The sequence below is a fragment of the Atractosteus spatula genome, chromosome 10 (assembly GCF_055471065.1).
Source record: "Atractosteus spatula isolate fAtrSpa1 chromosome 10, fAtrSpa1.hap1, whole genome shotgun sequence".
Classification (NCBI taxonomy): Eukaryota; Metazoa; Chordata; class Actinopteri; order Semionotiformes; family Lepisosteidae; genus Atractosteus; species Atractosteus spatula.
In genome coordinates this window covers 8,489,906-8,504,362 of record NC_142715.1, presented here as the reverse complement: position 1 = coordinate 8,504,362, position 14,457 = coordinate 8,489,906, and the positions used below count along the sequence as shown (strand labels likewise).

General features: G+C 40.6%; 1 non-coding gene across 1 annotated transcript; it reads left to right on the top strand.

Moving 5' to 3' along the window:
• The first annotated feature begins 10,394 nt into the window (after positions 1-10,394).
• Positions 10,395-10,466, top strand: trnat-cgu (transfer RNA threonine (anticodon CGU)). The gene has a single exon. It is a non-coding gene; the product is annotated as a tRNA-Thr (tRNA).
• Positions 10,467-14,457: the final 3,991 nt, after the last annotated feature.

The window sequence follows — 14,457 nt, the reverse complement described above, 5'->3', positions numbered from 1 at the left end:
AATGCATTTTTCCAGTGTTTATAAATCATAAGAATGGTAATATCGGCAACAGGCGCCCCGTCACTCCTCGCGTATAAGTGTCTCGCATTTGTCACAGAGAGCGGTGTGACGTCACGGGTAGCAACTAATACTAATATCAGTGTCTTCATGTTAATATTAGTGAGATTACAACTGGAAGTTTTAATGCTAGTGTTCATGTGAGTATTAATGACAGTGGCACTACTGATTGTTTTAGTTTTAATGTTCATATTCATGTTAATATTAATTATAATTATAGTGTTACTGTTGAAGTATAAGTAGTATTTATATCTGTGTTAGTTATCGTTTATCTGTAGATAAGTGTATTTGTGGTATCTGTGCGTGTGTGGGTGCGTGTCTGGAAGTGTGTGGTGTCTCTGTGTGTGTGGGCTGTGTGTCTGTGAGTGTGTGGGTATGTGTCTGTGAGCTTGTTGTGTCTGTTAGTGTGTGAGCGTGTGGGGTCTCTGAGTGTTTGGTGTCTATGAGTGTGTGTCTATGAGTATGTGTAGTGTCTATTTGTTTCTGTGAATGCATGACTGAGAATGTGTGTGTATGGTTTGTGTCCGTGAGTGTGTGGTGTCTGTCAGTGTGTAGTTTTATATTTGTAAGTGTATGTGTGGGCATGTCTGTCAGTGTGTGTAGTGTCTATGTGAGTATTAATGATGATAGCATTACTGATAGTTTTAGTTTTAATGCTAGTATTTATGTAATATTAGTGATACTTATAGTGTTAGTGTCAGAGTATTAACACTCATCATCATCATGTTAATTTTCATGAGAGTATTACTGTTATTATAAGTATTATTAATCTAGTAGTAGTTTTTGTCAGTGTTAGTAACAATGATAGTGTAAGTTTTGGTGATAGTGTTACTGTTGTAATATTAGCAGTATCTGCATTAGTGTTAGTTATAGTGTATCTGTACCTAAGAGTGTATGCGGTGTCTATGTGCGTATATAGTGTCTATTTGTGTATCTGTGAGTCTGTGAGTGTATATATGTGAGTGTGTGAGTGTCTTATTGTGTGAATAAAGGTGTGATGTGTCTGTGAGTGTAAATGTGTGTGAGAGTGTAGGTGTACAGTATATCTATCAGTGTGTGAATGTGTGTGTAGGTGGGCTTGGGTTCCACTGATGTGTCTGACAGAAGTGACCCATCAACAGGTGTTGAGTTCCAGAGCTGCTTGCAAATAAAAAGACTTTCTAGAGTCCAGGCCAACGTCCAGAGAGCTGTCAGTTCTCTGTTTTTATCAGTATTAGTAATAATGACAGAAGTAATTCCCACGCAAATGATTATTAACCAAAACAGACATCAGAAAATATCGCCTTTGCAATGATGTCACTCCTCTTCTTCATGAATTTTCTTTAATGACAGGACATTTCTCTGTCTTTGTGCCTGCTGCGAATAGTGTGACAAGCCATTTCTTTCCAATATTTTCTAGTTCAGTTATTTATCGCATACAAAATATTATTCTCATTAAGAATATTTTACCTGCAAAGTCACAGTGAAACTACTACGGGGAATTAACTTTTTATGGGTGGAAAACGTTCAAAAGACTTAATGCTCCAGGGAAGGCTTGAACACACAACCTCATTGTAACTCCACTGTGCACAGCTACATGCATACCACACACTGACCAACTGGACCTCTGTAAGGCAGGCTCCTACACCAATTGTAAAACTGGCACAAACGTAGGGCGAAACACGGGGTTTTGGCTGTGGATACATCTCCACATGGGGGAAAGGGACAGTAAAATAGTAAGGAAAATAAAAGAGAAGGAACTGAAATATACAGTATGTGCTCACTGTAATATAGGAAGAGGTGGTCAACAAGCAAAACAGCTTTGCGGATAATGTGAAGTGACATTGTTTTGTGTCAGTTAGCCCACAAATTGTGCTTCATGTGCCTTAAGCTGTGCAATTTGTATGATTGTTGAATGAGATTGGTTTCTTCACAAGCCCGGTCAATTACCAGATGAGAGCTTGCCGATGCACTCCTTCATGAAGACTTTCTTTAAGATGATTACACATTTCATTGTCAAGTCGCCTCCTTCGCATACAATAGTAGCACCAACACTAAGAGAAAGGATGGGAAATGGCATTTATCAAGTGATTGCAGTGTTTGTTTGACTGAGGATCCTTGTGTGCTGAACTGACCTCTGGAGAAGTGTAGTGCAGTAAAAGAGAAGATTTGTGTCACTCAAGACTGTAACGGAACAGAACAATACAATTACAAGACTTTTATGAGAGTAAATAATACTGGTGCGTCACAATTCTTATAATGGTGAAAATAGGAGCACCTTCTCTACATTTTTGACTGAAGTATTTAAACGGCAAGAAATACTATCACTATGCAATTAATTAATGCAATTGAGCTCCTCTAAATGTTCTAGTCTGATGAAACAATGTATAGAATTAGGTGACAATTTCAGAATTCATTCAAATGCACAAGATTAATTTTCAGCAGCAAAAAATGTCGAAAATATTTTACAAGAAAGAATCCTTACATTCACCTAAATCAACATTCACCCTTTACATTAGCAGAGAACAGTAGGACAGTTAGTGTCACTGGACACTGCGTCACAGAGGCTGATCTCTTCGGACTTCAATGAGTCTTCCGACTTGTCGTAGCTGTTGAAGAAGCACCTGTTGAATCTCAACCGAGATTTCCTGAGAGATCGTTCAGCGAGCGAATCCTCCCTCTGGACTCCGCACTGAGCTGAAAGCTGCACGAATTCCTCACTGTATGTCCTGTACTGTTACATCTGTTCTTGTGTACGTGTTATCTTGTGTTATCTACGTGTAGAAATGTGACAAGAACACATTGAACTTTTTCCATATGTGAAGAAAAATGCTAAAGAGCCTGAAAACTTTGAACATTTAAGTTTGCGTGCTTTATATACTGTATATTCTTTACTTTACTTTATATACTTGGGGTGGAGCAGTGGCTCTGTGGCTAACGATCTGCGCCAGTGGCTAGAAGGTTGCTTGCTCAAATCCCTTTGCCGGCGGAGGAATCCTACACCGTTGAGCCTCTGAGCAAGGCCTTTCACCCCAACTGCTCCAGGGCACCATACAATAGCAGACCCTGTGCTCTGACCCCAGGCTCTCTCCTTATCTGTGTGTCTCATGGAGAGCAAGCTGGGGTATGTGAAAAGATAATTCCTAATACCTTGTAAAGGGTTAATAAAGTGATGTTATTATTATTCCTTACAACAAAGCAAGCAAATTGTTACAAAAAACACCAGCTAATGTCCACCAGCGGAATTAACATTAATATACTGTAAGGTGCTGTTACTTGGGAGTGTTAATCTACAGATAAATTAAACAAATGGCATTTATAGCTCTAAGGTGGTTAACACAGACGTCTGTAACAGATCTTTTCAGTTCATTGCTGTTCCTCTGACTTGGTGAGCCTTTGGAATTTTAACAGCGTTTTGCTTGCCTCTCATGTGGTCTGTGTACCAGTCCATTAAGAGCCGCACTATCACTGTGTCATGTGTGGTCCTACACAACTACACAGCTATCTAGTGGAGTCGTCTTCTGTCTGTTGGTAGTTGAGAACAGATTTAATACGGAGCTGCGCAGAAATTTCTGTGGCAAATATCGCTGCAGAACTAGCCCGTGCACAACAACGAAGAGAAAAAGAAATACCACAGGGTTGCCCATAAGAGGGAAAAATAGAAATCAATTGTTCAAACAATTACAACAGTCTTCCTCTTACAGTGGTTTCATGTTATTTTTCTTGCCATAAGAACAGTGTGATTGTTCAACTGTATTGTTCCCCAAATGGTTGAATAATAATAATGATAATAATACTGGTGGTAGCTGATCGTTCTTGTCCGTGGCAGAGTGACCTGTGCGAATAAAGTATGTTGATTTATTCTCCACAAGGCATCGCTTTAGCGTGGGTTTTAACCCATTCAGAGCTTATTTCAACTAATGCCACGTTCCTTTTTCTAGGTCTTCAAATAGTTTACAATGTAGAGGTATCTTTAGTAATAAGAAAAAAGCTGCACCTCGGAGATCCATCTCACAAAAGCAAAGACTTCTTAAAGTGCACTTATGAGCTGTAGAACCTGAAGGAGTTCTCTCTCCTAGATATTTAACGTGCAGATAATGAAATCAGTGATTTACGATTTCCACAACCTTCCAATAAATACATCTAAGACATGTAACAATCCCATTGTGCAGTTGCAGTGGTGCATTTGGTCAGTGTGGAGTGGAGAGTAGAGTCATGCTGAGGTTGTGAGTTCAAGCCTCAAGTTTTGCCTGTGATTTCAGCTGCTGAAACTTGCTGTTGGATCTAGGTTGGTTCTTCTGTTACTTTTTCCGCTCGTTGGAGCTTTATTAATGCAGGCACACCTGCTTCCTCTGCATTTTATTTTATCGCTGCTCACAAACCAACATACTGCAGACACCTCTGATACTGTTAATGCTTGTGGGCCACGTGTTCCTGCTCTCAGCCTACTATACCATGTTCATGCGCGTCTAGAAACATTACTGCTCTAGTACAGGAGCGAAAGACTAAACGAAATCACACCCACTTTGAAAATATCACGTTTGACAAACCATAGGATGATGAGAATGGGATTCTTTGGATGTTTGAGTACATAAATCAAAGACACTGCGTTCAGCATATTCACATCAGGCACTCGGACAGAAATAAACCCAGAGAAAATCTTCTCACATTTTAATCTGTAACTGCAGGAATCAACAAATTGTTAATTATCTCAACTTCACTTACAATTTTTAAACAATTTACAAAGCCCACAGTGGACGACATTTGGCTCCGGCACACATCAGTTGCTTGGAATATCATTGTAATATTTAATTTGCTTTCCCGTCACACCACTTTTATTAATAATGAAGTTTATCAATACACGTTTATTTAAAACATGTCATTTATTATTGATACAGTTTCATTCTGTCTTTATTAGGAGCTGTATCACAGCTAATGCATGTAAAGCCTTCAAGATGCAATGGTGAGAGTTCAGTTATCCCAGGGAGTGAAGAGAACTGAAATTTAGTAAACCCATATTTTAATAGAGTGTAAATCTTCAAAGTGTTCTGTCACTTCAAAAGCATATCACAGGAGTAGGGATTGAACCCACCTAGACTTTTGCTCATTGGGCCTTAAGTTTAACATCTTAACCACTCAGCCATCCTGAGCAACAGTTCAGTTGTTCAATTGCTCAGCCATCCTGGTTTCACCTTTCCAGCTCTGTGTTACACAGAATATATTTGTTCATTGAATATTTTAATTTAATATATTTGTTATATTTTTTAATGGAATGAGACTGTGCACTGGTGGTTCCCAGGGGAAAACAGGGTTATTGAGCCATGGGGTATTCTGAGAATAAATTGGGTGGGTGAATGTAACCGTGCGGTAAAGTAAAACAGTCCTCTTAGATGAAGCGCTACAGATGCAGCCCCTGAAAGTGTATAAGACTTACATTTATAGTACTGCTGACACAAATGGAGCCTCTACATCAGACCAAAATAGCGATGTGTTCGCTTAATTGTGCGTAGGATCTCCTCATGAATCTGTCTCATTCATCAGTGGAAATAGAAGCCATTACAATACGATACATGTTCACCTTCAACCCCGCAGCTGTCGGACGTGCTTGTTTTGGTACTATTTGCAATGAGCACCGAATTAAGAGTTAGGTGTCCATACTGGTATCTTTTAAACTGTGAGGGACATTGGGTTATATACAAACGGGACAGAGACACAGTAATAATCCTATATTAACATGTCCTGCATTTTAATTTACTGATCGGTTTGTGCTAATTATAACCACAACAATACCCCACCCCTGTGTCCTGAGCACCACACTGAGCACACGTTAAGCTGGTTCTCTGACTTTGTTCAGCACGACTGCTTGTTGCAGTTGAGCTCAGAGCTGGAGATGATCTCCATATTCTACTGCACTAACTAGTCCGAAACTTAGTACACAGTACACACTTTCTAAATTAAGTCAGGTTGTTAAAAAATTAAACCAGCGCCCTGTCAAAGAAACGTACCCCAGTCTCTCGCGCGACAAGCGACGTTACTCAGCACTGTACTAACGAGGAGCGCTTGTCTGCAGCTGAGTGTGAGCTCAGTTTACTGTCAGCAGACGTTTCCTCTTTTCCAAAGACTTTTTCACCTGCTCTCAGCTTTTAAAGACGGTCATAAACGCTCAAGAAGTAATTCATGTCAGTTTGAAGTCTGTTTCTGTTGTCTCAGCTCTTGATAAAGAAAAGCCGTGCGTGGGAGACTCCCTCTCTGAAGAAGTTTGCAGTCACCCTGCGAGGGAGAAGAGCCATCAATCACCGAGGCAACCACTGAGACAGTTAACATTAAACACGTGAAATGCGAGATGTTGTGATTTTTTTCCCCGCTTAAGGCTTCTATCGTTTCCACTCTAACGAGAAAGACCTCTTTATTAGAAGTGAGATTTTAACAAACGTCTCCAGGGGTTACTGAGACCTGAACGCAACGCCTTAGACCACCAGCCATCTTGCCTGTGGTACTTAGAGCAGCGCTCAATAAAAATGATCAGAAACCGAAAGCGCTTCTTATGCGGATCAGTATATTCCAATACCACTGGTTCTGCAGAAGAAATAAGAAAAGCTGAACTCAAAGCACTGTGTTGCCATTACGGGTACTCTGTCTGCAGCTGCTTTAAGATCTACTCACACCGTGTTGCCATTAAGGCTACCTAGTTAAAAAAAAACTTATCGTCACCTTTTTGAGCGTGATTATTAGACACCCGTTAAATCTCAACCGAGGTTTCTTGAGAGATCGTTCAGCGAGCGAGTAATAAAAAACTACTTCGCTTCCAACCTCTGCTGTCACTGTAAACTCGGACGTGATGATGTGCAGTGTGCCTTTCCTCTTGTCGTATTCAAGAGTACTCACTGTGTGAGCTCCTCACTGCGTGTTCTGTACTCTACTGTGATTTAATTTAGATGATTACGTGGAGTAGAGTGACAAGATCTACTTGAACATTTTCGGTTTGTGAAATGAAACACTAAATACACTACTGTAAATACAAGAAATGGACATTTAAAATAACCACAGTACAGCTAGAAGAGTGAAAGATAAAAGACTATTGAGAATGACATTCACAATAGACTTAAGAACAACACAACCACCCGCACAGGGACTTGAACCCTGGGCCCTCAGATTAAAAGTCTGAAGCTCTACCGACTGAGCTATCAGGGCTCTGAAAGAAAGTCGACAGTGTTGGGATCCTCGCAAGTCACGTGTCGCTTGTGCCGAAGAGCAGTCATACCTGACCCGTCTGGAACGACCACTGACAGGCTTTATCCAGAAGCGACGGCACCACTCCCAGTAGAATGAGAGAGAAATACAGCATGACATGGGTAGTTAAGGGGCTCCCACAATCCATCTTTCCTCACATTACTGATTTTTTTCAATAGCATTTTGACCTTTTTTCACATTCAGATTTTTTTCACATTTAATACAATCTTTTAATCAACAACATTAAGAAAGAAAACAAATGGAACATTTTTTGGAACAATAATTAAAAAATAAACTTTCAATGCCTTGGTTGTATACGTGTGCACACCCTTTATAAAGGGAGTTGCAACAGTGCTGAAATTTAAAGAGCATTTCTGTAGAGAAAACAGCATTTTTCTGCCTTGATGTTAAGCTTAGGGAGCCTGTCTTTTAGAAATTCTATTTCTTAACACCTTGCACAGCCTCCCGACAGACTAACAAATATTTTTTGGAGAAATTGGCTCACACACCGGAAGACACTAACGTTTATCTACGTTAGAGTATATGAATAACAGTTTAACCGGAAAAGTTTGTAATTGTGATTTTGTTAAAATTCAATAAATAATCTATCAACAGTTAGAAATTATTAAGAAATTGTTTTATTTCATAAACTATAAGACAATTAAGAGAGTTTATAGGCCATATCCGTCGCTTATGTTCTTTTAACTCTAGCGTTCAGGATCCAAACCCAGGTGCGAACGGTTGTGTTTCTTGAATCTCTTGTAATCATCAAAAGTCGATGTGTAGTCCTTCAGTACTTTCTCGAGTTGTGCCATGGATATTTTATACGATCAATACTTGTCATGCTCTTTTGCATTTTCCTTAACAAACGGAAAAAGTTCAAGGTGTGTTTATGGCTGTGCTTCACATCTACACGAGAGCACTTGTAACAGTACAGGACACGCAGTGAGGAGTTCGTGAAGCTTTCAGTTTAGTGCGGAGTTCAGAAGGAGGATTCGCTCGCTGAATGATCTCTCAAGAAATCGCGGGTGAGATTCAATAGGTGTTTTCTGCAACAGCCACAACAAGTGTGAAGCAATCTCTGGGTTTCCTGAATTTGAACTAAATTATTAGTTCAAATAATTTAGGATTTAACAGTACTAAATAAGGTACATTTAAAACAGCAGCGCAACTCTCTAGCACGTCGAGTGTGCCTGCATTTAATTGTGTAAACCTGGCTCTCTCTGAACACGAGCAAAGAGTTCTCACTCAACAGAAGATTGCGATGTGAGTACTGTAATATAAAGCACTTGGAGGTGGCAAGGATTGATCGCGGGACTTCATACATGCAATGCGCTCTACCACTGAGCTACATCCCCGCTGGAAAAGCTTATGGAACAGATTTAGAGATGTGCAGAGAATGCCTGCAGTTTCCCACTTTCGCGTTTCCTCTACTGAAGAGTAAATTCATGGGAATGAAGAAATAAGGAAGGAAAAATAATCCCATCGAAGCTTCAAGAGACTGGGCAAAAATTAATCTGTTATTTTTGTATCCAGTCACACGTGCGACGATGGTTGATTCCCAGACGGGAGAGAGCTTTTTCTCTACCTCCTTACTCGACTGTCTTTCAATTCTGTTTTAATTGAAAGCTTTTTGCATCTTTTAAGTGCTCTTAATTAAACTATGCATAGAAAAACAGCAGTACTGGTGATTTTCATGGACCGATGCACACTTGTTCTGTACAACTCGAGTGATAAAGCCCTGTCTGCAAATATTGTAGAAGAACGTAAAAGGGTGAAACAACGCCCCAACCGCAGGAATGGTAACAGGAAGGATCGTGTTGTTATGTGATAAGTCCTTTTGAGATGTCTTGTCGATGCACACAGGCGGTAGAGCTAAATAATTTACTTTTAGTGGTGTTTTTAAACAAAGATGGAACATGTTATTTCTATACCAGGAAGAAAGGAGCAGACTTTAACTTTAAGAGGCAAAAACGACACCTTATCAAAGCTAATATTAATTACAATGACATCACAACAAAAGAGTGGAGCCTTGAGTGAATAAAGCCTTGAGTGGAGCCTTGAGTTTTCATTGGACGTCTGTGTCTCCATAACTTTGTAGGTGAGAGAGAGGATTGTGATAACTTGCAGGTGCTTCTCGGAAGTGCGTTGGTGGTACAGGCGCCTTTCAAATAATTGAGTCGGGTTTGAATCCCAGCCAGTGCAAACCCAAATCTTTTCAAGATAATCTGTGATCCGCTAACACATCTTTTGAAACACTACGACAGGTAACACCCCGTGCGAAACATCATGAGCATCTGTTAAACCTCTCTACCTGCCCGTTCCTCACACAGACATGACAAGGGTCTAAAGGGACATTTTGAGCCGTAGAAACATTTTGTCATTCCGTACTTTCCAGTGCAGTCAGGCCAGTTCCACTTCAACTGCGCCCGACAACGGAGGTCGTTTTGAAAACAACGAGAGTAAAGGGACACTGCACGTCTGCAGAACATCACGTCCGAGTTTAAGGACAGCAACATCAGAGATTGGAAGCTAGGGAGTTTCAGGTCTGTGTTTTTATTAAAGTTTAAGTAAATCTGAATACCTTTTCAAGAAGTATTTCAGAATCCCAGTCAAATCCAATACGAATGCCGCATAGATCTGCATTGTACAATTAGTATACTGTTTGTCCGTTGAATCAAACACGCCTTATGAAGCATTTCTAAAACAGGAGAGATCGTTAGGGAATGCGTCTTCCTGTAAAAATAAAATGACTTCAAGGGCACTATAAGCAGAGGTGTGAAAGCCTGCTCTACTGAAGAACTATAGCCAGAGATGCCAAAGAGGTCGAGATTTCACCACGTGAGAGAAAGCATCTGAGAAAACGAAGTTGCGGTCGTTTCCACGCGTTATAAAACCACTAGGTCAAACAACAAGAGCTGAAGAGCCGCTGTTGAGAGTAACGCGGCCGAGCGCTCTAAGGAGCTGGCTTAAACCTCCAGCCTCTTCAGGAGCATCTGTTGGAGTCGCACTGCTACAGCGTATCTCCTTGTTAGGTACCCTTTTATTGTTGTTGCTGCCTCCAGGCGATGTAAACCAGATTCAGAAAAAAAATAATTTGAACAACATTATTCCCATGTTTGCTCGAAGGCGCGGTGGCCAAGTGGTAAGGCGTCGGTCTCGTAAACCGAAGATCGTGGGTTCAACCCCCACCTGTCCCTGTTCCATTTGTCACTGCTTTCCTTTAGTTTCAAAGTCTTCAAAAAATTCGCAATGTAGGAGTCTCAATAGGAAGAGAACATAACTGTCGCCAGTGGTTAGTATTCTTGCATATCCTGCCTTGTTTTTTAGTCGACAAAGCTTGTTTCTCTTCACACCCATCTTCCGAATGATCGCCTCAGCATTGGGAAGGAACGTGCGCTTGGTACAGCCCCCCACTCCATGGTCTGATCACAAACAGATCGGGTGAGCTGTCAGTCCAGGTTGGAAGTAACGTTCGAAAGCACTAAAAATCTGACTTAGGAACGAGAAGACCGTGTTTTTTTAAACGAGTAAACGATAAAATAATATACTGCCTGCATAACTATGTCAAGTTCAAGTTCAAGTTTATTGTCATTATACTTATACACAGGTATATGGTATAACGAAATGCTATTTAGCTAGCTCTCGGACATAAGTAGTACAAAGAAAAAAACACAACAACACAACAACAATACAATTGTATTACAAAAGAAAGACAGAGACAACAGCCGATGTGCAAAAAACAACAACAGGCAGTGTGCAAAACAACAAAAAGGTAACAGGTTATGTGCAAAAACATGCATCAAAAGAATGAAATAAAGGGATAGAAATTATGGGGAATGAGCTTTTGACATGTATGGTAGAGGTAGATTTTCAATGTGTGTTTGGGTTTTTGGTAAGAAAGAAGGCACTGTGAGGTTCAGATCATAGGTGAGAGTGAGAGAGGCTGGGAGTTTAATAGTTTGATAGTGCGGGGGTAAAAACTGTTTCTGAGTCTGGTAGTCCGGACCCGAATGCTCCGGTACCGTTTTCCATATCATGCTAAACGCCACAAATTGTGTTCGTCCAATCGTATCAATCGTCCTAAAGTTACGGAAAATCGGATGCAACTGGTGCAAACAGCGCTCATTTCTTCAGGATAGTCGAGCGGTTTAAAACAGCAAATTCATAGATTCGTGTCTTTTAAGCTTTGTGTTTCGCTCTCCAAATAGAGGCACGGGTTCAAATCCCACTCCCGACAGTCAGGCGTTTTACCCTGTCTTTTTTACCTGGCTTTACACTGTTTCAGTCTTGTTGTGCTCGCTGACAATCACAGTACGAGGAAAATGGAGAAACTGCTTAGCAAAAACATAAAGGACAGAAAAAAGCTTCGTAAACACGTGAATGTGATTAGCAGCAGTAAGGTATGCATTCAAATGTTTAAGGCTGATTTATAAAACCAGCAGAAGAAAGGTGCAGCCTTTGTGAGAATTCGCGGGTTTTTATGCTGCTTGGACTTCTTTCAACCCTATGAAGTGACCCCCGTTTTATTTTCATTTTCAAACTTCAGAACCGAATAACAAAAAGGTTTCATGTGTGACAGCATTCCGTTGCAAATACCGTTTCCACGATGTATTCAGCGACGGGAATGAAATAATTTAGTGCTGGCTCAAATGCGAGGAATTTCCGAAAAGCCTGGAAAAGCAACGCTTGCAGTAAATGACAAATTTAAAGCGTATAGTCAGTATGAACAGAACAACGCAATGCTCTGTAAAAACGATCTGAAGCCGCAATTACTCTTTTATCTCGGGCAGTTCATTCCGATACGATGTTTCCGCAGAATAAATGAAATGCCGAACTCCAAACATGTTGCTGTAGTTTTAAGCTTTAATCAGTGGGTATGTAATGTTGTAAAGGGGCTGGACTACTTTGTTCAGTCCAAATTCCATTATGTGAATTTATGCTTTTTTAATATAAGCGTTAACAATACAATGCGTGCTCAAAAACCATTACTTATTAGCTTAAGAAGCGGCAGTGTTTTGACAAAGTGTGGTATTCGAACAGTAAATGCTGAAGTGTTTAATACTTGCTTGTGAGCAGATCTCCCTCTGTTTAGACAAGCTCTTGTTTGGCCGATGATTTCAGATGAAAATCTGAATCAAGTGGAAAGAAAGCTGAATTACGCAAAGGTCATATAAGGCACTGGGTATCACTGTAGTAGTATAAAGCGACGCCATCAGGTCATGCTAGGAGGATTGGGGGGATCAAATTGACACAGAGGGACCCAATGTGGGGGCTGAACCCACAGTTCTGAGATTAAGAGATTCATGCTCTATTGACTGCGCCTATATATCTCTTGTGCTACAGCAGTAATGTTTCTGGGTGTGGATGGACATGACATAATAGGCTAACAGCAGGAACACGTGGCCCACAGGCAGTGACAGTATCGCTATCACATTTGGCTGCAGTATATTGTGTTGAGAGCAGCAATAACTTTCCTGCAGAGGTGGGAGTGCCTTTAATACAGCTCTTTCAATCGGACAGAGTAACAGGAACGGACCAAAAGTTTCTGCTGTGGATCCATCTCCACGTGGGGGAAAGAGACAGTAAAATAGCGATGAAGAAACAGAAAGAATTGTGCTCGCTGGAAAGTAGGAAAGAGGTGGTCAGACACATAAAACAGCTTGGTGATAATTTGCAGCGACAGTTTTATGTTATTTAGTACACGGATTTCTCTTCATGTTCCTTAAGATGTGTAATTTGTATGTTGGTTGTATGAGAACAGTTTCTTCTAAAGTCCTGTCAATTGACAGTGGAGAGCTAGCTGTTGCACATCTTCAAGAAGACTATCTTTAAGGCGATTACAAGTTTCTCGAACAAATCTGTGTCATATTTTTAAAATAGTTTAGCTAATGAGCAACGAGAGTACAAATGAATTCTCCCACCCTCCATTCGAACATAAAACTCCATGTGCGAGTCTAAGTTTCCTTGAAGCTACTGATGTTCGTCATTATTGGACATTCCCGGTGATATTGACTAAGAAGCTCAATTTTTACGCGTTGTAGTTCAACATGTGCAAAACATTCGTATCCCCTGCAAATATCGGCAAGGTCAGTGATATTCTCAACAATTTGTGCCATTGCAATTCGTGCAATTCGTGCCATACTTTTTCGAAATGTATTCTGGCATGCCAGGATCAGAGGGTCATATTTAAAAAACTGGTGCATTAAAATTTCTTGTACTTCAGGATTTTGATAGTCTGTTACATTGTCTTTCACACGTCGGTGTCAGAACTGTGAGACATTTTCATAATCGGGGCGAAGGCCGTAGCAATAAGCAGAAAGTGCAATCACCCTTTCCCAGTGTAAGTCCGTGTTGTGGTGAGTTTTTAAAATTGGTTTGCGATTTTCTGAAATATATTCCATACAAAAATATAATTTGGACAGTCGCTATTTATTTGGATTTTCCCTTTCAGTGAAGATGTCTACAGTATTCCAGCCGGATTAGTACTGATCGAAGAGAGCCATCTACAGGCGAAAGGCGACATAACATCACAGCAGCACCATTTAAGGTGGAACGAAAAACACGCATAAGAAGCTGGCGAATAAGAAGCCAACTTCAGCCTCGTAGCAGACCCTGGGAGGCACGCTCAAAATAATCATCTTTCCCAGTACTTCAGAGTCATAGTTAGATCGCTTTACTGCAATTTTATTTGATTGATGGGAGATGTGAAGCCATCGAGCCTGTACTGCGCTTCACATTGAAATTGAAGGCATTTCTCATGCTTTCTCTCAGTGTCGGGGCTGCAATTGCGTGTAAAGGAGGCGACTTGAAAATGAAACGTGTAATCACCTTACAGAGGGTCTTCACGACGGGGTGCGTCAGCTAGTTCTCCATTATTGTCAGTTTACTGGACTTCTGAAGAAACCTATCTACACCGAAGATACAAACTGCACAGTTTAAGGCACATGAAGAGAAATCTGTTTGCTGATTGACTCAAAAAATGTCGATACAAATAATCTGCCAGGCTGATTTACTTGTCCGACCACCTCCCTCCGTCCCCCTTTGCTGTTAGCACAATTCTTTTAGTTTCTTTTCTTGTATTTTCCTTGCTATTTTAGTTTTCCCCATGTATAGATGGATCCACAACCGAAACCGTTTTCACCCTTTGTTTCTGCAGCGTCAGTCTGTATGAGGAGCATAACTCGCCCA